Genomic DNA, 23,165 nt, shown 5'->3' on the forward strand with positions numbered 1-23,165 from the left:
AAGCAAAAAACAAAAATGTAATTGTGGATTGCCACGATTTTTTGCTGGAATTTGTTAATAATTTTGTTTAAAATATCTTCTTCTGTTTGCCAATTAATGAACCTTGGTAAGGGCTTCCATATTGTTTTGAAAGTAAGATCCATATTATTGATTTGATTTAATCAGAGTTAAATAAGACAAAATCATTCATTATGATAATGTAAGTATTATTGGATTTGGTTTTTGAGGATATAGAGTTAATTCTGACTTTGACGCAGTACGAGAAATTCTTGGTGCTTCTTCAACAAGCACGATATGCTTGTGCCTTGTCAAATGCATGTTGTTAGAACAAAAATATACTACAGGCATACTATCGTCAGATATAAACGATATTCTTTCGAGTGTTGTTATATATATTTCAAAAATTGATTTCCAGGGGAGGTTGAAAATAAAAATACGTACGGTCGCTGAGCAAACGCATTGATTCTGTCTGCAGACTCTGTATATTTTGTAACAAAAAATCCCCCAATTAGAGTGTTTAGTCCCACGTCACCATTTCATACAACCCTAGGGCTGTAAGCCTTGTAGTATTTTCTCGAGTAAAAAGGTGTATTACACCTTAAAAGTGTACGGGTCAAAATCCAAACACACAAAACTAATTACCAAAATTTAGATTTTCTTCCGACTGTTATCAAATTTTCAGGGCGTAAATAAAAACAATTGAAGTTAATTTTGCAGTCATTGATTTTTTCACCTACATAAAGTCCGTATCCGCAATAATCCGAGCACCCCAAAAATATGTAATGAAACAATCATAGAGCATTGTTCTTTTGACTTTCAATTTACGGAACATGGTTTACAAATTCACGGGTTTAAAACATCATTACTATCCATTGATATAAAATTCACATACCTTGCGCAGGTTTTGTACAGTCACTTCGGTGATCTTGTTGGCAGCTGTTGGCCAGATTTGATGAGAATGTTTGTCACTTTTGACATCTGCTTCTTCCCGGAACGCGTGCGCTTCATTAGAGCCCAATATCTTTCGATTAGACGCAGCTGTGGACAGTTGGACATTGGCGGTATTTGTTACCAATATTGGAGGTGAGGATTTTCGGGACTGCTGTACGGATCTTCGCGCATGTCATAATCGTTAGTCGATATTTTTTTTTACGAAATGTCAGAACAAATCAAAATAGACTAAAGTGTAGACCCGCAGCTATGATTGAGTGAAAAGATTCGATCGTAGCTTGAATGATGCCAGAGTTACACTGATTTGAAGTTGTCCGGATTATCGCGGATACAAACCTTATCTAAGTTTCTGCACTTGCAATCCATCTAGTAATCGAAATTTATTTGCATTTTCGCCCTTACTTTCTTTATTTCTTCAACTCTCTTCCAAGGACGTTTCTTCATAGCCCAGTATTTCTCGATTGGATGCAGCGCCGGTGTATTTGTGGGGTTAAGAACTTCCAGCACAAAATCGAAATTACTCGCCGTATTTCGCTCCAGCCCGTCCTTCGTAGAGTAGCATGGTGCCAAACCCAGCCAGAAGATCGTTGGACCGTTGTGAGTCTTCAAGAGAGGGAGGAGCCGCTTTTGAAGACACTCTTATACATCTGTCGATTCATGGTGCTTGAGATAACGGAGGGTGTTCTACTCTTTCCGCAGGAACAAATCAAGAACTTTTTGGTGAATGTGGACAGTTTCTGTGTTCGGGGTTTTTTCTTTAACATTAATCCGATACTTGTCTGTGAAGCACAGGTTCCCTGGAATCTGTTTGAAGTACGCCTTACCATAGGTCTCATCTTCAATGACGCAGCATTATGGTTTCGTTAGCTTTTGGACGTATAACTTCCGGGGATGGATTTCTGTGATCGTATTATGCTTCTCGTCACAGTTTTGGCCCTTCGAACCTCAAACGTACGTAATTCAGTTCGAGTTTTGGTATCTTGCTCGAAAGTATTGCTCTTGTGCAGTTTTTAGCCACATCTTGAACGGATGCTTTCGGTTTTACACATGGGTTTATTCTCAAGCTCCCTCCCATTTATCTACTTCGACCCTTCTCTAACGCTTAATTCCAGGAAAAAAAGTCAAACAGCTGAATGAATACCTTTCCAAATAGTTATAACTACCGATATTTTGCAGAGTAAGCAAAGACTCACCCGACGCCGTAATTATCTTTACAAAAGCGGATGCTACTGATTCGTTGTATTCTTATTCTCGAAGTACTGAACTTTTTCGTGAAAGCGTTCTCTCGACGACATTTTACTGACTGTGCATCTGAGGAAACCAATTCATAGAGTGTCAAAAATGCACGCTGAACTATCTTAACTCAAAATTTCAATTAATTTTCCCCAACGGATCAAATTACCAAACAGTTCCAAGCAACAGTTCCAATCCACCTTGCCCCCTGAGCACCTCTCTGTCTCGTCCCTGACGGATTGATTTCAGGAACCATCTTTTCCGACATCCCCAAGATAGCCCAGCCCACTGCAACCTGCCAATCTCAGCGTTGTGGACGACAGATGGCTCCCCAAGCAGCTTCTGCAGTTCGTGGTTCATTCGCCTTCTCCACGTTCCGTTCCATCCACGTTCTCCATCTGCAGTCCACCGGAGATGGTACGCAAATACCTTCTGTACCTCATAGCCGTACAGGACTACCGATCTGATCAGCGTCTTGTAGATGGTTAACTTGGTGCGGTGGTGTATTCTACTCGATCGGAGCGTCCTTCGGAGATCAAAGTATGCGCAATTTCCTGCCAGAATGCGCCGATGAATTTCTCTGCGGGTATCGTTGTTGCTTCAAGTATGATCCTTGAAGCCAACCACAACCACAATATATCCAACTAAAAGTAGCAGTGTCCATAAGCTCCTACAAGGATGATCCTTGAAGAAAAAAAAAATTTCTATCCTTGGGATGCGTTTAATGCGGAAGAAAGTCTAACATTTAAATAACATTTTCTCGTCCTCCATGCTTCTCATCATGGGACAGCTATGCTTTTATGAACAGTGTAAAGGTGTGCGAGTCAAATTTCTTGAACTTTCGATCCGTAGGGCGTTGTGAGTCGAACCGGCGGATACGTACAACGGACTAAAGGCCAAAGCCAGGTGGATTGGACTGGTCATCAATGCGTTAATATATTAAATGAAGGGGCTCACGATGAGAGAGTGCTAAAGTCCCACCTCGAATTTATGTTGCTGGCGATGAATTCAAGATGGTCGACAAGTATGTGTACCTGGACTCACTGTTACCTGCGGACAACGATACCCGCAGAGAAATTCATCGACACATTGTGGCAGGAAATCACATTTACTTTTTTCTCCGCTCCGATCGGGTAGAAATTTTATAATTCAAACTTTCATTCATTTCAACTTTACATATCTTGTGAAGGGTGCGTTGATGGGTAATGGGTGCGACACTTTCATACTTGCGTAACTCTCGGGATAGGCGAGATAGACACCTTCCGTAAATGGAAAAATTGATAGACAAGGCACAGAATTGCTAAATCGGGACCAAAGTCAACAGAGTGCTACTAAAATGCGTGCCCGCTAATTTCGAACAAAGCTGCTAATGAAATACCGGTGCTGTGTCAATAATGATGAGTCCTATATCAAAGCGGATTCTAATCAGTTGCAGTTGACCGATCGAAACCACTTAAGCCATGATGAAGCGTGAACTTCGAAGGACTAAAAAAAAGAGGCGAAGGACGAAAAGGAAATGATGGCAAGGTGGACAAAAACTGAAACAACGTACCGGAAACGACTGTACAAGCTGTAACGGGGGCATTAAACCAATTTTTCGAGTATGTTATGAATACAACTTCAACTTCCTTCCAAATGTTATTCCTGACAAATTTTCGAAAAAAACGTATAGAAAGTTCGATAATGGAAGTAAGAAATGGCAACCAAAAATATGAAAAAAATGTATATGTACCTAATATAAAACTGATTTATTTCTCATTTCTGATTTTAAAAGCGTATACGGCCTTCACGTCGACTTTTCGAATGCATCTCACGGTTTGTAGTTCGGATGCGTTCGTTATTTATGTGAACCAAGGAACCTGAAATCTCAAAAGGATCTCTGTTCGGATGGCACAGAGGCAGATTCGTTGGGTACTGTATTTTGAATACAAAGGGGGTCGCATGGTTGTTCAGAAACATTTATGTTTTTACCGTAATGTGATGATGCTTCATCTTGCCATAACACATACCTCACATCGGTATGGCATTTGTGAAGAAATTTACATCTAAGCAAGTCTACGCTGCTTCGCAAATCGATCCTAATCGATGATTTCAGATCTCGCTGAAACTTCGCACAGTTGTTCTTTTTTGGTAAAGAGGTCATTCTATAACATTGGTTTTTCTTGTAGACTCACGACTGTTGTTTCAAAAAGGCCTATTAGAAAATGTGTATGATGAATAAAATATTTTTATCATAAAAACGGCTTGTTTGATTATAGTAGTGTTTTCAATAAAATTGCAGGCAATAAAGTCACGGTTTTAGAAAAAATATATACACCGTAAATTTTTTTATTTGATTCACGTTATGTCTTCAACAAAGCTATAGATAGCTTTTTTTCGATCCAGAAAAAATCTATACCGTAAGAAGAAAAAAATTTTTTTTTTTTTTTTAGTTTTAAATAGTTTATTTGACACGGCACGATACAATTTATGTTTAACTGAGCCAAGTACATTTTTTTTTAAATTCTAAATTAGCAGGGAAAAGAGGGAGGCCTTTTCTTTATTCTCGCGGCCGACTACGAGCTAGTGGGGATTTAAGGTGAGAGGAGGGGTGTTACAATTTTGTTTTTAATTATTTTATATTACAGAATGTATTCATTTGTACGTGGCTAACCAGTGATGTTCTGTTTGAGCAGTTTTGGTCTGAGGTGTCTGCGTAAACATAGAGATGCCGAGTCTTCATTTTAGTGTCTCCAGCCGGGTGTATCATTCTCTTTCAGTTTGTGACAGAAATTGTATTCTAGCAAATAGATAAAAGAAATCAAATTTTAATGCCAGCATTTTTTATAAACCCGTATAGTTGTGTCATGTACTGGAGATCACCGCTTCCCAGAATGTCTCTAACGGGTACGTTCGGTTGTTTTCCTCGGGCCCGAAGGGAATCTATAAGCTCAGACCTAACACCACAGTATTCGGTACACGACCAAACAACATGCTCGATGTCATGGTAGCCATCGCTACAAACGCAGTGATTACTGTCTACAAGCCCTATACGAAAGAGATGCGTGTTTAACGTATAGTGATTGGACATAAGTCTGGACATCACGCGAATGAAGTCCCGACATACATCCAACCCCTTGAACCATGCTTTCGTCGATACCTTAGGAAAAATGGAATGTAGCCACCGTCCCAGTTCATCTGAGTTCCATGATGATTGCCAACTGTTGAGTGTTCTCTGACGCAAAATGCTATAAAATTCATCATAAGCAAATGGTCTTTCATAAATATCGCCGTCAATAGCACCCACCTTAGCTAAAGAGTCAGCCTTTTCGTTACCCGGAATCGAGCAATGAGAAGGGACCCACGCTAAGGTAACCCGGTAATTTTTATCTGTTAAAGCACTTAAAAACCGCCGTATTTTCCCCAGGAAATACGGGGTGTGCTTCACAGGCTTCATTGATCGCAGAGCCTCAATGGCACTGAGACTATCTGTGAAGATGAAGTAGTGGTCTATGGGTAGGGTTTCGATGATTCCAAGAGAGTACTGAATAGCAGCAAGTTCTGCGACGTACACGGAAGCAGGAGCATCGAGTTTGTAGGAGGTGGAAAACACCGAAGCCAGTGGACTCATCTAGATTAGATCCGTCAGTGTAAAACCTTTTATCATAACTAACATGTTTAAACTTATTGGAAAAAATCTTAGGGATCTCTTGGGGTCGCAATTGATCCGGGATACCAGAAATGTCTTGTTTCATGGTGGTGTCGAAGAATATAGCATTATTAGAAGTAGCTAAAAGTGCGACATTGGAGGAATCGTATGAAGAAGGATTAATATCTTGAGCCATATAGTCAAAATATAAAGTCATAAATCTGGATTGAGATTGAAGGTCGACCAACCTCTCGAAATTTTCAATTACTAATGGGTTCATAACTGTGCATCGAATTAGCAACCGGTAAGAGAGATTCCAAAAACGATGTTTCAACGGAAGAATACCCGCTAACACTTCAAGACTCATCGTATGGGTCGACTGCATGCAACCCAAGGCAATACGCAAACAACGATATTGTATTCTCTCTAATTTTATAATGTGCGTGTTCGCGGCGGAGCGAAAGCAGAAACAGCCGTACTCAAGAACTGACAATATCGTTGTTTGGTATAACCTTAGAAGGTCTCCTGGGTGAGCACCCCACCAAGTTCCGGTAATCGTACGAAGAAAATTAATCCTCTGTCGGCATTTTTGTGTCAGATACCTAATATGACAAGCCCAGGTGCATTTAGAGTCGAACCAGACCCCGAGATATTTAGCGACTAAAACCTGAGAGATCGTTTTACCCGTTAGTAGGAGCTGCAGCTGAGCTGGGTTATGCTTCCTAGAAAAAACGACCAGCTCAGTTTTCTCCGGAGAGAATTCGATACCCAGCTTAAGAGCCCATTCAGACAAATTGTCTAAGGTATCTTGCAATGGTCCTTGCAGATCGCTAGCCTTGCCACCAGTAATGGATACAACGCTATCGTCTGCAAGTTGCCTTAGCGTGCATGAATTTGCAAGACATTCATCGATGTCATTGACGTAAAAATTATATAAGAGAGGACTTAAACATGAGCCCTGGGGGAGGCCCATGTAACTAATTCGGGAAGTTGTCGAATCGCCATGTGAGAAATACATATGCTTTTCTGACAACAAATTGAGCAAAAAGTTATTCAAATTTGGTGAAAGTCCCTGCGAATGAAGTTTCGCGCTTAAAACTTCTACAGAGACAGAGTCAAAAGCCCCCTTAATATCCATGAACGCAGAAGCCATTTGCTCTTTTCGAGCAAAGGCAAGTTGAATTTCAGTAGAAAGCAACGCTAGGCAATCGTTCGTCCCTTTGCCCCGGCGAAAGCCAAATTGAGTATCTGAAAGTAACCCGTTTGTTTCGACCCATTTGTCTAACCGTAAGAGGATCATTTTCTCCATTGATTTCCGGAGGCAAGAGAGCATCGCAATCGGCCTATATGAATTGTGATCAGAGGCAGGTTTCCCGGGTTTCCGAATAGCAATGACTTTTACCTCCCTCCAGTCATGCGGAACAATATTTAGCTCAAGAAACTTGTTGAACAAATTCAACAAGCGTCTTTTTGCAGAGTCGGGTAGATTCTTCAACAGGTTGAATTTTATTCTATCTAACCCTGGAGCCTTATTGTTGCACGACAGGAGAGCCATTGAAAATTCCAGCATCGAAAATGGAGGCTCTTCCGTAGTTACTAATAACGCGTCGCGAAAGGTTTTCTGTTCCGGTACAGAGTCCGGACAGACCTTTTTGGCAAAATCGAGTATCCAGCGATCTGAATACTCCTCGCTTTCATTCGAAACGTCACGGTTCCGCATGCGCCTGGCGGTATCCCAAAGAGTGCTCATCGCTGTTTCCCTGGACAACGCGTTTACGAACCGCCGCCAGTACCCGCGTTTTTTCGCCTTTACTAAGCTCTTCATCTGCCTGCCCAGTGCCTCGTACTTTCGAAGCAGGTTGACAGTGCCGTACTCCCGGTAGTCCTTATACGCCGCGGACCTTCGCGCGTACAGCTCAGAGCACTCTTTGTCCCACCATTTGTTGGGAGGGCGCTGTCTAATCGTTACCCCGGGTATCGGTTTCGTCTGAGCTTGAGTCGCGGCGTCGATTATCAAGCCAGCTAAGAACGCGTATTCTTCCTCCGGAGGAAGTTCCTCGTGAGTCTCGATAGATTGCGCTATAATAGACTCATAACACTTCCAATCAATATTACGTGTAAGGTCGTAGGAAATATTGATTGGGTTCGGGGAAGTTGAACCATTAGCAATTGATATAACGATTGGAAGATGATCACTACCGTGGGGATCGTTGATTACTTTCCACCGGCAATCTAACGCTAGTGATGTCGAGCAAAGGGATAGGTCAAGCACGCTTTCACGTGCTGGAGGATTAGGTACACGTGTCGCTTCCCCAGTATTCAAAACTGTCATATTGAAGTCGTCGATCAAGTTACAGATTAAAGAAGATCGGTTGTCGTCGTACAGCGACCCCCATAGCGAACAGTGAGAATTAAAATCTCCCAATATCAAAAAAGGCGCGGGAAGCAACTCTGCTATATCAGTGAGATGCTTCTGTTCAATCCGCGCGGATGGAGGCATATATAACGAAACAAGGCATAGGTCTTTTCCATTTATATTCGTTTGAATGGCAACGACTTCAATATTCGAGATCGAGGGGAGGTCGATTCGGAAGAAGGAATAGCACTTTTTAATCCCTAAAAGTACCCCTCCACCGTGTGAGTCTCGATCTCGACGAATAATGTTAAAATCGTGGAAATTGAGTTGATCGTTTGAATTGAGAAAGGTTTCACAGAGCGCAAATGCGTCACAATTGTATGTATTTATTAAATGAGAAAATAGATCGAATTTGGGGATGATACTTCTGCAATTCCACTGTAATACAGTGATAAAATTCCTAACCTCTTTCGCCGTATTAGTCATCGAAAGATATGATAGCTGAAATGAGGGGCCAAGTTGCTGCTAGTTGCATCAAAAAGGTTTTCACTGTAGGAAGAAGGGCAAGAAGAATATTTTGTAGGGGATCTGGTATGTTGAATGTTTTAAATATCCAGTCCACAATATCAGAAAATTTTATGAACCCTGTTTCTTTTTTATCTAATGATCGAGAAATGGGTGCACGAGGGGTTTTTGGTGCCCCAGGAAGCGGTGGGTACTCCTGGTTTGATTTAAAATTAAAACCGGGAGGTACTTGCTTCGGTTTTTCTTCACCGCTTCCTTTTTGTGTTGGCTTATTGGTCATTCCGCTAGGGGTTATCTTGCGACCTTTGCGAGAAAGATTAGGAGAGTTGATCATTCTCCTCTTCCTAGATCCTTCTGGCATGGCATAAGAACACCTTTCGACGGGATCGTCAGATGTACCCTCATCGGTTGGCAAAAAGGAAAAGATGTTTCCTGTCGAGGGTGGCTCAGCACTCTTCAGCATTTCTGCGAAAGAGCGCTTTGATCGTTCCTTGAGGGAACGCTTTATTTTTTCCTCGCGCTGTTTGTACGCGGGACACGCCGAAAGGTCATGCCGAGTTCCCTCGCAGTAAAGACACTTTTCAGTATCCTCACTGCAAGCGGTCTCAGCATGATTGCCTCCGCACTTGCTGCAGCGTGCCTTGTTGCAGCAGTAGGTGGCTGTATGACCTAACTGCTTGCAGTTTTGGCAATGCATGACCCGCGGTACGAACAGGCGTACAGGCAGACGAACCCTGTCCAAAGAGATGTAGTTCGGCAGTGCGGATCCGGCGAATGTTACACGGAAGGAATCCGAAGGGAAGAATTTCTTCTTCCCTTCTTCGATGGATACTGAATGCAATTGCTTGACATCCAGTATCTTTACATCTTGAATCAGGGGGTTCTTGAAGCAGCCAACCCCGTGACGCAAAATGTCATCGACCGTGAGGCTTCCTTCGGTAACCACACCGTCGATCTCCACGTCCTTGGCAGGGATGTACACGCGGTACTCTCTCGTGAAGAGCTCGTAGCTAGCAATTGCGTTTGCTTGCTTCAAGCTACTCACAACAACTCGCAGTTTGTTCGGTCTAACCTTTGTAATTTCGGTTACGTCCGAAAACTGTTTTGCCAGGTCCTTGCCGATTTGAATTATATTTAGAGGCTTCTTTATGGGCCTGAAGTAAACTACGAACGGACCTTTCGAAGCATCTGGGTAAGCTTTCACCCGTGTTGCCGGTACCCTTGGTACGGGGCTAGGTAGCGGGGAAGGTAGAGGGGAATTGATGGGGGAGATCTCAATCTCTTCCCCAGTTGTTTCCACATCCAGGAATAGTTGCACCTGCATGTCGTCCATTTTGCGGGAGCGTTACGCTCTACCGCACACAAACGATAAATATTCGAATGTGAGGGGGGGTCAAGTAGTTGCTATTAAATTTTAAAAACAATTTTTCAAACTACAATGGATCAAAATAAAAAAAAAGGCAGTAATACTAATACTAATAACAATAGTAATAATAATAATAATAATAATAATAATAATAATAATAATAATAATAATAATAATAATAATAATGATAATAATAATAATAATAGTAATAATAATTATAATAATAACAATAATAATAATACTATTAATAATAATGATAAAAATTCTAAAGTGAATACTTCACCGAACGTCTAAGTCACGACCTCACGGCTGATAGTAGGATTAATCGAGCGTCTCCGCAGAACAAACAATGACGATCCAGCTTCGTGTTGTGACACAGTGGCCGTATCCTACACGCGACCTTGTAGATGCCACTTGTAGTTGACTTCCACTCGCTCGATCGTATGGTGGTCCGTGCTGCTAGCGGGGTAACAGCGGTGCGGGAGAATTATTCTTGCTGATATATCAGCTGCGTATCGGATCACTGGCGGGGTAGCCTGCCCCTACCAGTGTGCAGAAGATGTTTCTGCCGATATATTGCAGGCTATTGTTATCGCACACAAGAACTAATCGAAAAAAAAACACCCGTACGATAACTCGTGTATTGTTATTTTGCGAATCAAACGGAGATAAACAATTTGCGTCTAATCAAGACGAAAGGAAAACAACGAATGGAGAAAAAAAAAATTTCTTCTTAAGAAAAGCTGAAATAATCGTTATGAATTAAAAGTCTACAAAAGACTACTTTTTGAAGATCTGGAGTTTTTTTCACAAAAACGATACCATATTGTGTATAAATTGATGCTTTTTAGAATATGTTAGAATAAAAACTACAAAATTTATGATTGATTAAATTAAATATTATTTCTATTTTCAAATTTTTTCATAGTGTATTTTTTTGGAACGATGAAGGTATTATTATAGATACTATACCGATAAAAAATCCATTCAAACGCCAAAAATGTTATTCATCAATAATAGACACTTGGCGCAGAAGATAAACTCAAAATTCGATTTATGCCATCTGACAACCCAGGACATCAAGCTATGAGATAATCACCAGCGCCGAGAGTCTTTGGTTGATAAAAAATATTTTTAGCGTTTGAATGATTTTTTTTTTCGGTACAGTGTCTTCAGCAAAGTTGTAGATAATTATTTTATCTTTCCAAAAAAAATACCACTGTAAACAAAATTTTAAAACAAAAAAAATTTGTTTTTTTTTTCTAAAAATTATTGCTAGACATACATTATTGTCTTGTGTAGTTTTTTGTGTAAAAAATTCCGATCTGAAAGTAGACTTTTGTAGATATTAGTTTTATACTTCATTGCTGAAGATATATCGTTAATCAAACAAACTACAGGGGATAGTCAAAATAAGTAGGATAGGCAAAATTTTGATGAAATTTGAAATGCTGTAGCTTTGTCAAATGTTAATCAATTTTAATAATTCAAACACCATTGAATTAGAAAACTTTTGAATTTTTGAAGTTTTCTGACCTCAGATCTGGCCTAGGTCATTGAATGTAGGAATTATTCCTGAGTTCCAGTAGGCATGTCAAACCTGCTAATTTCTAGATAGATTTGGTAATGGGTTGCGTGATAAAAATGCTTATTTGCATCATTGGCATAGATGACAATATCATTTTTGAAGTCCCATACAAATCAACCAAATACAACCAAATTTGGTATGTGAATGTTTTTAGAGGTAACAATATGACCATAGTAGTTCGACTCCCCTCCCTCTTCTGTGAGAGAGAGAGGTTCATAACAAATGAAACACAAATTTCTGCACATCTCGAGAACTAACCAACTAAATGGAACCAAATTTGGCAGGTGATTGTTTTTAGGGGTAACAAATATAATGGTTTGACACCCCTCTCTCTCTTTTATAAGGGAGGGGTCCCATACAAATGAATCTCAAATTACGCACAGCTCGAGAACCAATCAAGCAAATATAACCAAATTTGGCAGGTGAATGTGTTTAGGTGTAACAAACATGTCCATAATGTTTCGACACCCTTCCTTCTTCTGGCATGTCTCCAAATACCATTTCGAAATCCAAGATGGCGACTTCCCGTTTCTGAAAAATAGCGGCAAATGACCTAATACCACCCAACACGGGAATTTCCGGAATTGTTATGATGCACTGAAGCCACAAATCGACCTCAGACCACATTTCGAATTGTGAGATGGCGACTTCCGGTGTCTGGCAAACGGCCGAAGATGTTCAATAACAACCCAATATGAGTGTTTCTTCAACCAGATTGACGCTCAGAGGCCAGAAATTGTTTACAAATGCCATTTTGAAATCCAAGATGGCGACTTCAGGTTTCTGAAAAACAGCAGCAAATGACCAAATACCACCCAATATGGGTATTTCCGGGATTGTTATGATGCACCGAAGCCACAAATCGACCTCAGACAACATTTTTAATTGTAGATGGCATCTTCCGGTGTCTGGTAAACAGCCGAAAATGATCAAATACCACTCAATATGAGCGTTTCTTTAATCAGATTGACCCAAGAAGGACAGAAATTGTTCTCAAATGCCATTTTGAAATCCAAGATGGCGACTTCCGGTTTCCGAAAAACAGCGGCAAATGACCAAATACCCCTCAATATGCGTGTTTCCGGAATTGTTATGATGCACTGAAGCCACAAATCGACCTATCAACCTCAGACAACTTTTTGAATTGTAAGAAGTCGACTTCCGGTGTCTGAAAATCAGCCGAAAATGACAGAATACCACCCAATATGAATGTTTCTTCAACCAGATTGACGCTCAGAGGCCAAAAATTGTCTCCTAATGCCATTTTGAAATCCAAGATGGCGACTTCCGGTTTCTGGAAAACAGCGGCAAATGACCAAATAAATACCACCCAATATGGGTATTTCCGGGATTGTTATGACGCACTGAAGCCACAAATCGACCTCAGACAACATTTTGAATTGTAAGATGGCGACTTACGGTCTCTGGAAAACAACCTAAAATGATCAAATACCACTCAATATGAACGTATCTTTAACCAGATTGACGAACGAAGGCCAGAAATTGTTCCACAATGCCATTTTGAAATCCAAGATGGCGACTTCCGGTGTTCGGAAAACAGCCTAAAGTGACCAAATACCACTAAATATGAGTATCTCTGGAACGAAAATGAAGCTGAAAATTGACCTCAGACACCATTATGAATTGTAAGATGGCAACTTCCGGTTTCTAAAAAACAGCCAAAAATGGCCGATTTCCATACAATATGAGTATCTAAGGAACCAGAATGATACACAGGAGCTAGAATCGACCACAGACATCATTTTGAATTCGAATATGGTGACATCCGGTTTCTGGAAAACAGCCGAAAATGACCAAATAACACCTAATATGGGTGTTTCTTAAACCAGAATGACGCTCAGGGGCCAGAAATCGTCTCCAAATGCCATTTTTAAATCCAAGATGGCGACTTATGGTTCCTGAAAAATAGCCCAAAGTGACCAAATACCACCCAATATGAGTATCACCGGATCCAGAATGATGCAAGGAGCTACAAATTGACCTTAGACAACAGTTTGAATTGAAAAATGACAACTTCTGGGAAACAGCCGAAAATAACCGAATACTACTACATATGGATATGTCCGTAATCGAAATGATGTAGAGAAGCCAAGCATTGACCCTGGAAACCATTTTGAATTAGAAGATGACCACTTTCAGTTTCTGGAAAACAACGAAACTAACTTAAATGCATCCAATATATATCTGGAACAGAGGTCATGTACAAATGCCAAAAGTTGAGGATGTTGCCATTCCGATAAAACCAATCATTTTTAAACGATATAATCCAATCGCAAGGAATCAATAAGTTTGAAATGTTTAAAATTATTAAATTAATCACTAAAATAGGCAGGACGAAGTTTGCCGGGTTAGCTAGTTTAGTATATTGAATGCTTCGAAAAAACCTAAAGAAAAATTACGTCTTCTATGCATGCTCTCTTAGAAGGCAGCAATCTTTTAGGGATGGAAATTAGTACTTGGAAAGTAAATGAAAAAAAAGTTCACGATGTTGACCTCTCACTTCACTGTGCACTGTAGAAATAGTAGTTTTAGTCCACAAATGTTTTCACATGTCATTTCACTCTTTCGATTTCCATACGAATTTACTCCCCAGAAATCCGGTTTTGCCTATGTTAGTTTTTATCCAGTGTTAAAATCCCGAGATACAGTTTTTTAGTTTTCACATATTTAATGTTGGGTTATTATTTAATACCAAATTGAAGTCAAATAATTTATAATTCAAACAACATTATACTAGTTTGAATATTCAGTTCTTCAAACTATTATAACTTATCAATCAATTCAACCTCTTTAAGTGGCGTTTCTCACACGTATTCCAGCAATGTTGGTGCTTTAATCGTTTTTTTTACCTCGCCGCACGCTGCGTGGTTAGCCGGCTCTAACATTCACAAGTTGCGAGTAGGGGAGGATTGTACAAAACGCACCAGTTAAGCATTTGCGCGATTTACAGTGCTTCAAATCATTTCAAAGCGACATTGAACGTGTAGGATGGTTGTAGGATCTATCTATTGTATGTTTATGACGAAGTTTATTATAAAACACTCGATTTCGATGTCATTTTTGGTAAAAATTACCATTGCCGCCAAACAAGCCCGTGACCAAAACACACCACAACAAAGGTGCTCCAAAGTAGTAGGCTAATATGCTACTGGCCCAGTAACTGGGGCTTATTACGGGAGTCACTTCACGGTGAGATGACAACCGTAATAGGCACGGTCAAAGTGATTCCCATTTGATTTGCACGCGTCTTTTTTCACCGTGAGATTTTTTCACTTCGTTCTCACCGTGAGGTGACATCCGTAATAAGCCCCACTAGCAGAAATCAGCACGCGAAGTGATAAGCGCTTGAAGTCTCGAAAGTAAAATAAAAAATAATGGAACATGCTCTAAGTTGTCAAGCAATCTCCTGCAAGCTTTTCATAGTGGTTTCTGCCCCAATTTTGATTTCGATTTCCTGTTAGGTAAAAATTGACGAACGTTAGTGAAATAATTTGAAATACTCATAATATTATAAACTCCAACAGTGGAAAGGTTAGGTGAACCATAGTTTTTTGTATTATTCAAAAGTCAGTTAATCATAAAAGCTAAAATAAAATTCATGAATAATAACATGTTGAACAGAACCACAGCCAATTGCACAGTTTTTTGAGTATTTTAGTCATTGGCACACTTTTTCATATGAGAAGTGTAGAGAAGCTGGGTTTTTATGAGAAAAGCGAAGAATTTCGTCATGAAAAGCCACATGTGTAAGTATTTTGGGGAATTAATAGCATGGGCCATCTTACCCAATTGGTGCGTCTTGTACGGTTCTCCCCTACAGAGACCATAAGAACTAAGAAATCGGTTGGGTTTTCCCTCGAATCGAAACCACTAACGGAACTCGCATCAGCAATGAACTTTTCTATTCGGTTTCATGAGAGCTTTTTAATGAAAAGGAATAGCCTTCTACGAGCTTGCATAAGCGATGCTACGGCAAAAGTACCAACAGTTGGGATTTTCCATTAGGTAACGGCACAAATGGAAGTGAAGGGCAAAATGATTCAGGGTAATTAAATAATGACTTTTCTTCATCGTATCATTCCTTTGTACTGGAGTCTAGAATTAATATATAGTTCAAAGGTTGGAATTGAAAAGCGCAGCAGAAAAAGTACAAGCAACTTTCTGGTGATTTAATTAGAAACATTGCAGCGTTCTCATCTATTTCGGAAGTGTTCCTAACTAAGATAAGTAAAGCATATTATTTGTAATTTACAATGAATATTAATAATACTAAGCAGGGTTGAAAAATTTCAAAATTATAATGATACAACAGCAAACTCTTTCTCACTCTCTTCAAACTGATATTTAGTGTCGCTCGTGGCAATTTTCAGTGAAAATTTTGTCAGTCAAAAAAATGATATGTCTTAATTAATGCCGTAATAATTTGATCTGAGCCTCCAACTGCATAGACATCGCTGAAGTGACACAGTGTGTGCGAAATCACAGTAACTTCGCCAGTCAGAATTATCACTGTCAATTGATAGGAGCTAAAAATTATCGCTTTCAGCTCGTTCGTGTTGGCACTGCTATTCATAGTTTCCAGTTTCAACTGAGAATCTATCAGTGACAGTGAAATTTGCAACCCTACTAGTAAGCGTTTTTCATGCGATTTATTACAAAAACCACCCACGTCATTTACACCTACACCATTTAGGAAAACCTATAAATCGAAAATTGGTAAATGAGTCCCGGCGCTTTTAAATTCTACAGTCTTTGTTCATATATGTTTCTTAACAAATCTGCAACTAATGCTTTTCACATAAAAAAAGGATTTAAACTTAGTTTTTTTACGATATCTACAATATGACTATGTTTACAATCCGCAGAGTTAAAAAAAAACATGATTCACTATTCGATTCAGCTATAACTACAAACTGCACACCACTTTCTGATATATATAAAATAACTTCATTCGTGTCAATCCCACGCAGAGAACTGGAAGTGTTGATTGGCCACAGGCAATCCCCAGACACAATCGCTGCGGCGAGAAAAGGATAATCGCTAACCCAATAACCCAGGACATGAACGTCGTTATACAACACCAAATAGAAACAAAGGTTGGTTGGCAATCAGTGGGCGCGATGACCCAACCGTTTCACATATCATTCGCTTTATGGTATGTATGTACATGCAGGCACGAATAGCGACGATAAAATAAATTACAATCAACGGGATCTTTTCCACTTAGGAAATCAGCATGCAGACGATGTTCTATATGGAACGAAGTGTTTATATCAAGTAGCTGGCAATCAAGCACGCTTATTCAAGCACAAGTCCGAAGGAAAGTCTCGAACAAACCGTGCGGTGATTTGTTGTAAAAAATTTTATATCGTCTTCGGTGTGCTTTGCGGTTGCGGGATTGTTCAGGAGTTCAGGACCCTCTCAGCAGGCCATCTAGGAATTTATCATCGTAACAAAGGTTTATTAATTTTGGAGCTTCTGTTGACACAGGATGTCGCCATAGAAAGCAGTCTATTTTGGCTCTCATTTACATATTTCTGATTCTCTTAAACGTTATTTGAAAGTATAATACGATGCTTTTTGAAAGACTTGCTTAAAGAGCATTCCGTTGATATTTCATATAATTAAAGTTTGTCACGTTAAGGTTTTATCAATTTTTTAAAGTAATTCAAACTAATCAAATTCATATTGGGTGCGCAACTTAGTTTTGCCTTTCTCCTAGAAAGGTATAGCAATCACTAGCAAAACCGAAGGTATAAAAGTGATCCCAATGGACTACTGTCATATATCACTCGACTCAGTTCGCCGAGCTGATCATTTTATGTATGTGTGTTTGTATGTGTGTATGTACACCTTTTTACTCTCACTCGCTTTTCTCAGAAATAACTGGACCGATTTTCATGAAATTGATTGCAAATGGAAGGTCGGATTTTTAGTTTGTAGGATATGTAGCAAAATGCGAAAATCACGAAACATCATAATCTCATAGGTTGTAACAAAACTGGTGTAAAATAAATGGGCTGTCTCCAAAACCCTGTAACATGGTCACATTTTGACTTATGATTTGTTATCCGTATTGTTCACCCAAATCTTCATGGTATTCTGGTTCACTTTTGTGGTGATATTTATTACACAAACTTCATATCGAATGTCTAGGATAAGAATGGCACAAGACGCAAGTATGCAAATATCTCAGACACGCACCTTTTCGAGTGAACGTACAAAGCTTATGCGGCTCTCTGTTGTTGTTCGCATAACTTCTATGAAAGTCTCTGCTGCGTGAACACTTAACCAGAAGATACTCGAGTTAACCATTATTCCGTCTTTCCACGGTATTCTCTCCGTCGGGCAAGATCTTTCTTGGTAGGGAAATTCTTAGTAGTCGACAGAATATGAGATGGCTTTATTCAAACGGCTTGAACGAAAAAGAAATGCTAGTCCGGATCAACAACGAATTGGTTTTTGGGAGAACCTGTCGTTTGGAAAGGTCGTTGTCCTGTTTCGACTAGATAACGCACATCCGATTCAAATTTTCCGAAGATAGCTCGCTTTTAACTGAGGGATTTTTTTAACCTGGTTCGCGAATGTAAGTGGAGTGTTGGATCCGCGCGTTGTCGAGAGTTATAAAATAGTTAGATAGGAAACAGACTTTAGTTCTTAGGATAATTTGTGCGGTATCGTGTGCGTGAAAGGCCTGAGAATAAAAGCAAACAATTCCCACCACCGCTAAGTGATCCATAGGAAACGGTTCTATCGATGCACGTGATCGAGGAACGTGCTGCTTGTGCTGTGAGCCCCCGCGGATTCTTCAAGCGTTTTTAGCATATCGACAGGAACGAGATTTTCCACGTCCTTCGTCGGCGTAATCGCAACCATCAGCGACGCCATCGTTGAAATATGAGAAGCTACTCCTGTTGATTGGTTCGCTCTGTTGGAAACTTCATGTCGCTTGTCCAGTTGCGGTTCGTTTGTTCGTTTCTTCTTTTTACCCCAAGTAAGGATTGCTTGGGAATCTCTATCCCCTCCACCCACCTTACCAACCCAAACGAAACGGTTAGTTTGATTGGAAACTGTTCCCCGTAATGATAAAGTAGTGGGTGGTGTTTTTTGCCAACTGGCCGAGCGACGGGTTGTTTCAAAGACCTCTTCTGCGTTTTCCACTGGCGTTGAATTTTCAAATAGCCGTTTGAGTTGGTTGTTGTTGGCCATACCGTTCGCGATTCACGGCTCAGGTTGTTTTACTGAACCCGTCCTGAAAGTAGATCGCTTGCCGGGCAAATACAACACGACGGTTGATCCCCTCCGGGGGTGGCGCATTTAAGTCAACCGTTTGAGTTTCTTCAGAACGAGAATCACCGCACGCGTGACAACCGTCCGCGTTACAACCCTTAACTTATAAATTTTGTTTAAATGAAAGAGGTGGTTCGAAAGTTATGCAAAGAAACGTTTTCCAGAGACTGTTTACTCACTCAATTTAGCTAGAGATTTTCACAAAATTAGTGTTAAGGGATAGATCCAGCTGTCCCATTGCTATTGAATTTCATTGCAATTAGACTGTAACTTTGTCCGTTATTTATGAATATGTGAAATCGCGTTATAAAAAGAAACATACTTCAAAGACTACTTAAACTCACCCACTTTTCTCAAAGATGGCTGAACCGATTTTCATGAAATCAGTTGTAAATGAAAGGCCCAGTGGTCCCATATGCTATTGGATTTCATAGTCATCAAACTTTTAGTTCCTGGTCCCCATGGTTTTGTGGTTAGCGATGTCGGTCGGCTAGCTCTCGACCTATAACAATTTGCTGCCGTGGTTTGAAATAAGTGTGTACCTGTTGCAAGTCTGGAGGAAATTCCTCTTCGATGATGAAGTGAAAGACGATCTATCCGATCAATTCTGTTCGGGATCAAAATGTGGTTCGGGATCAATTTATCGAATCTATTCGGGATCAAAAGTGGTGAATGTAGCTGTGGGTGCCATATTGATAGTGCCTTGTTGCAAGCCGTACTCTCCAACATTCCGACCAACCCTGGAATTGCGCAATTTTAGTAGATTGCTACGGTTGATTGTGGGCCATAGGTGCATCTTTGGTAGGTTTGGCAAACAGATTTTGGAGACTTGTTTCTTCAAGTAGTCTGTCGCGTCGCGTAGTTTCACAACACGTACGATATCGTCGTCCTGCATCCGTCGGATGGTGTCCTTGGTGAATACGGGTCGTTTTCCATTTCATCGACGGTTGGTTTTCGTCAACGATGACGTCAAGTCTGCCTGGCTCGAATTTGATTGCTGATTTCCAGTTTTTAACTCGTGCTTGAAGCTGCACCAGATATTCGGTATACCATCAACGCCAGAAGTGCTAAAGTTGTTGCTGGATACGCTGCCAGTTTTTTTAAGGTAGCGAACAGATACTTGAGAAGAGAACTCAGGGTGTTGGTATGGGACTAGGAGAGAGATGCTGGAGTAGTTACACTCCCCCAAACACCTACTGATCCCTGTCACGACCCGCTAAAACCCCCCCAGTCTCCAGCCCTCCTTTTGTGCGTGATGCACCCTCTTTACTCTTATAACCTCCAAGCTAACAATCTGGTGACTGGTAGTTAGCTACCACTGGCGTTTTGGAGGTTAACCCGCCACATACGTTGCAGCTCCAGGATGATCTGGAAGGCAGCCGCACAAACCGCGCTCCAGGTGTCCGGGTCGTCGCACATCCTCCGGACTAGTTTGTCCGGAGTAATGCCAATCCTCGCTCTTACGTAACGGGGGCTGAGCAGTCTCCTCCTCCTCCACTCACTCGGGACACATGGGGGACCCGGCTTGTTCGAACCTGCGCAAATATCACCTGAAACAACCATGGCCTGACAGAATCTTTGTCAGGTGGAAGTTTACTTCATCATGGCGCCTCCCGACCCAACCAGATTTCTCCGGTGTAAGTCGGTGCGTCCATCTGCCAGCGGAGCGTTGGTTAAAACATCCTCCTTGATGGAGATGCTGATAGGCATCATGTCGGACAAGACACAGATTGCATCGTATGACACCGTACGATACGCACTCGCAACTCTCAGTCACATGAGCCTGTAGGTACTCTTCAGTTTACCGCGGTAACTGTTAGTACCTAACGCTTTGGACCACACTGGCGCACCATACGAAACCACGCTGGCAAGAGGTCTTCGCTTGCTTCCATAAACCACTATTGGATATCATAGGAGATAGTGCTGCAATAGCCGATGAGGCCTTCTTACAGGCATAATAGACGTGACTCCCGAACGTGAGCTTATCGTCCAGCATAACCCATAAAAGCTTCAGAGATCTCTTTGAGGTGATGGTGCAGTTTCTGGCTCTGACTACCGCCTGTTGCTCCGATTTATGGTTGTTCACAACCGTGACCTCCGTCATAAGGCCCAGTTACACGCACGGTGTGTTGACCCCTTCTCCATACAAAATAGAAGGCGTGAGGGCGATCATGCCTTCTATTTTTCATGGAGAAGGCGTCATTACGCCGTGCATGTATCTGTGCCTTTATGATGCGCAAGCTCCAGGTTCCTGGAGCGCATCCAGTCCTCGACCTTGCGTATCAGTGTGCGGCCGTCAACTCGACCTCCTCAATTGACTCGCCGTAAGCATCCAGTGTTATGTTGTCTGCAAAGCCGACGATCACAACCCCTACAGGGAACTTGAGTTTCAAAACTCTGTCATACATGACATTCCACAACACCTGACCCAGGATACAACCTTGCGGAACTCCTGCGGTGATTGAGACTCACTTCTGACCCTCCTCCGTGTTGTAAACATATATTCGGTTCTGGAAGTAATTTTCCAGAATCTTGTATAGCGACATCGGTACATGGATGCTCCTGAGCGCGAACACCATGGAGTCCCAACTGGCGCTTCTGAAAGCATTCTTCACGTCGAGCGTGACGATTGCGCAATAGCGCATTCCCTTACTCTTGCGCTGGAGTATTACCTCCGCCGTCTTGGTGACGGAGGAGATGGCATCCAGCTTGGGCCTGCCCTTCCAGAAGCCGAACTGGTTACTTGCCTGACCGTGTACCTCACAAGTCTGTTGAGGATAATCCTCTCAAGCACCTTGCCCGCAGTGTCCAGCAGGCCTATATGCCGATGAGTCTCCTGGCGGTTTCCCAACTTTCGGCAGTAAGACCAGTCTCTGCCGCTTCCACTTGTCCGGAAAGAGATGGATGACTGTACCTCTGGATGAGGCACCTCTGCATGACTGCCCTGAACAACCCGGGGGCCGTTTTTATCGCCAGCCTGATTGCCAGGTTAGCGATACCATCCGGTCCCGGTGCCTTGCTCACCTTTAACGATTTGGCGATCACGATGAGTTCCTCATTCGTAACCCTTGCCCCGCCGACTGTCGTCGCTCACAAATTGGATGCTCGGCATACTGGAACGTCGGACGTGAGACTCGACCTCCAGAGGCCAAGGGCTTGCCTCGTGGCGCGGAAAGAATCCCTCGATGATATGCTCCAGCATCGCTAGTACTCACTCTACAGGTGCCGGCGCGCCTTAAGTCTTGACCACTACGATCCAGTAGGCGCCACCCCACGGATTCGTATTGGCGCCCGCAGACCCTCTTGCTAGCCTTTATCTCACTTTTTAGCATCAATCATTTTTCTGAGATTGAAACCAGTGTTGCTGATTATCACTTTATTACATTCAAATACGTTGTCTGCAACCAGAAGTACTCAGTACAGTGGCAATAAAGCATGCACTCAGAAATGAAACGAACGTGTTGATTGTCCCGTGCCATGATGAGTGATCTACGTATAAGAACGTATGGAAGTCATGTTCTTCGGGTCTTTTTTTCTGGGTGAACCGGAGCGATTAGCTTTCTTCAGCCAACAGTGCTGCGTAGTTGTAAAAATAAGGAGAGTCTAGCAGTGATGAACTGCGGCGCGTTAAAAACGAAGTGAAAGGATGTTGTGGAAGAAAAGGCTGATGCCACAGGGGCAATAAAATATCGGTGTCTTACCGATGTTTCCAGTTTTGTTAAATTCATTTTAAATTTCAGGAACCTACAATCAGCTGACTCATACAGAAACATACATTGAAAAAATGTCATATTTTTCTTTTTTAAAAAATTTCAAACAATGCGTGCGAACATCTAAACTAATTCCTTAAACTATATTCCACAAAATTCAATCTGTCAAGAATACATCCCTTCTCAGATGTATCGAATACCCTATCCGATAAACAGAGAATTCGCTTGCCCACCCTATGCGGCGACGTTTGTTTTTGTCTTGTACGAATCTATTCTCATCAAAACCAACGGTGTTTTGTTACTTTGTAAACGTCATTGGTCTTTTCCGACGCTTCATTCGCTTCGCTAGATTCGTTCGCTTCTCTCTGCTGTAAGTCGAATTCCCGGTGAGTAACTTTTTTTCGGGTGGCCGAATGTGGTAACTCAGTAAGATACAATAGCAGGAGAAGAAGTAAAGAATAGAATGCATCCAAACAGTTCATTGCTCACTGTTATTC

The 23,165-nt window shown here is 41.4% G+C and overlaps 1 protein-coding gene across 1 annotated transcript in view; it reads right to left on the bottom strand.

The window, feature by feature from the left end:
• The window catches only part of LOC129718112 (uncharacterized), a 58,267-nt gene extending 41,665 nt beyond the window's left edge, over nucleotides 1-16,602 (bottom strand). The window contains exon 1 of the mRNA XM_055668538.1: nucleotides 16,508-16,602. The gene's annotated coding sequence lies outside the window, so the exon portion shown is untranslated. The remainder of the gene's footprint in view (nucleotides 1-16,507) is intronic.
• Between the last annotated feature and the right edge of the window lie 6,563 nt (nucleotides 16,603-23,165).

Source organism: Wyeomyia smithii, chromosome 1 (genome assembly GCF_029784165.1).
Source record: "Wyeomyia smithii strain HCP4-BCI-WySm-NY-G18 chromosome 1, ASM2978416v1, whole genome shotgun sequence".
NCBI lineage: Eukaryota > Metazoa > Arthropoda > Insecta > Diptera > Culicidae > Wyeomyia > Wyeomyia smithii.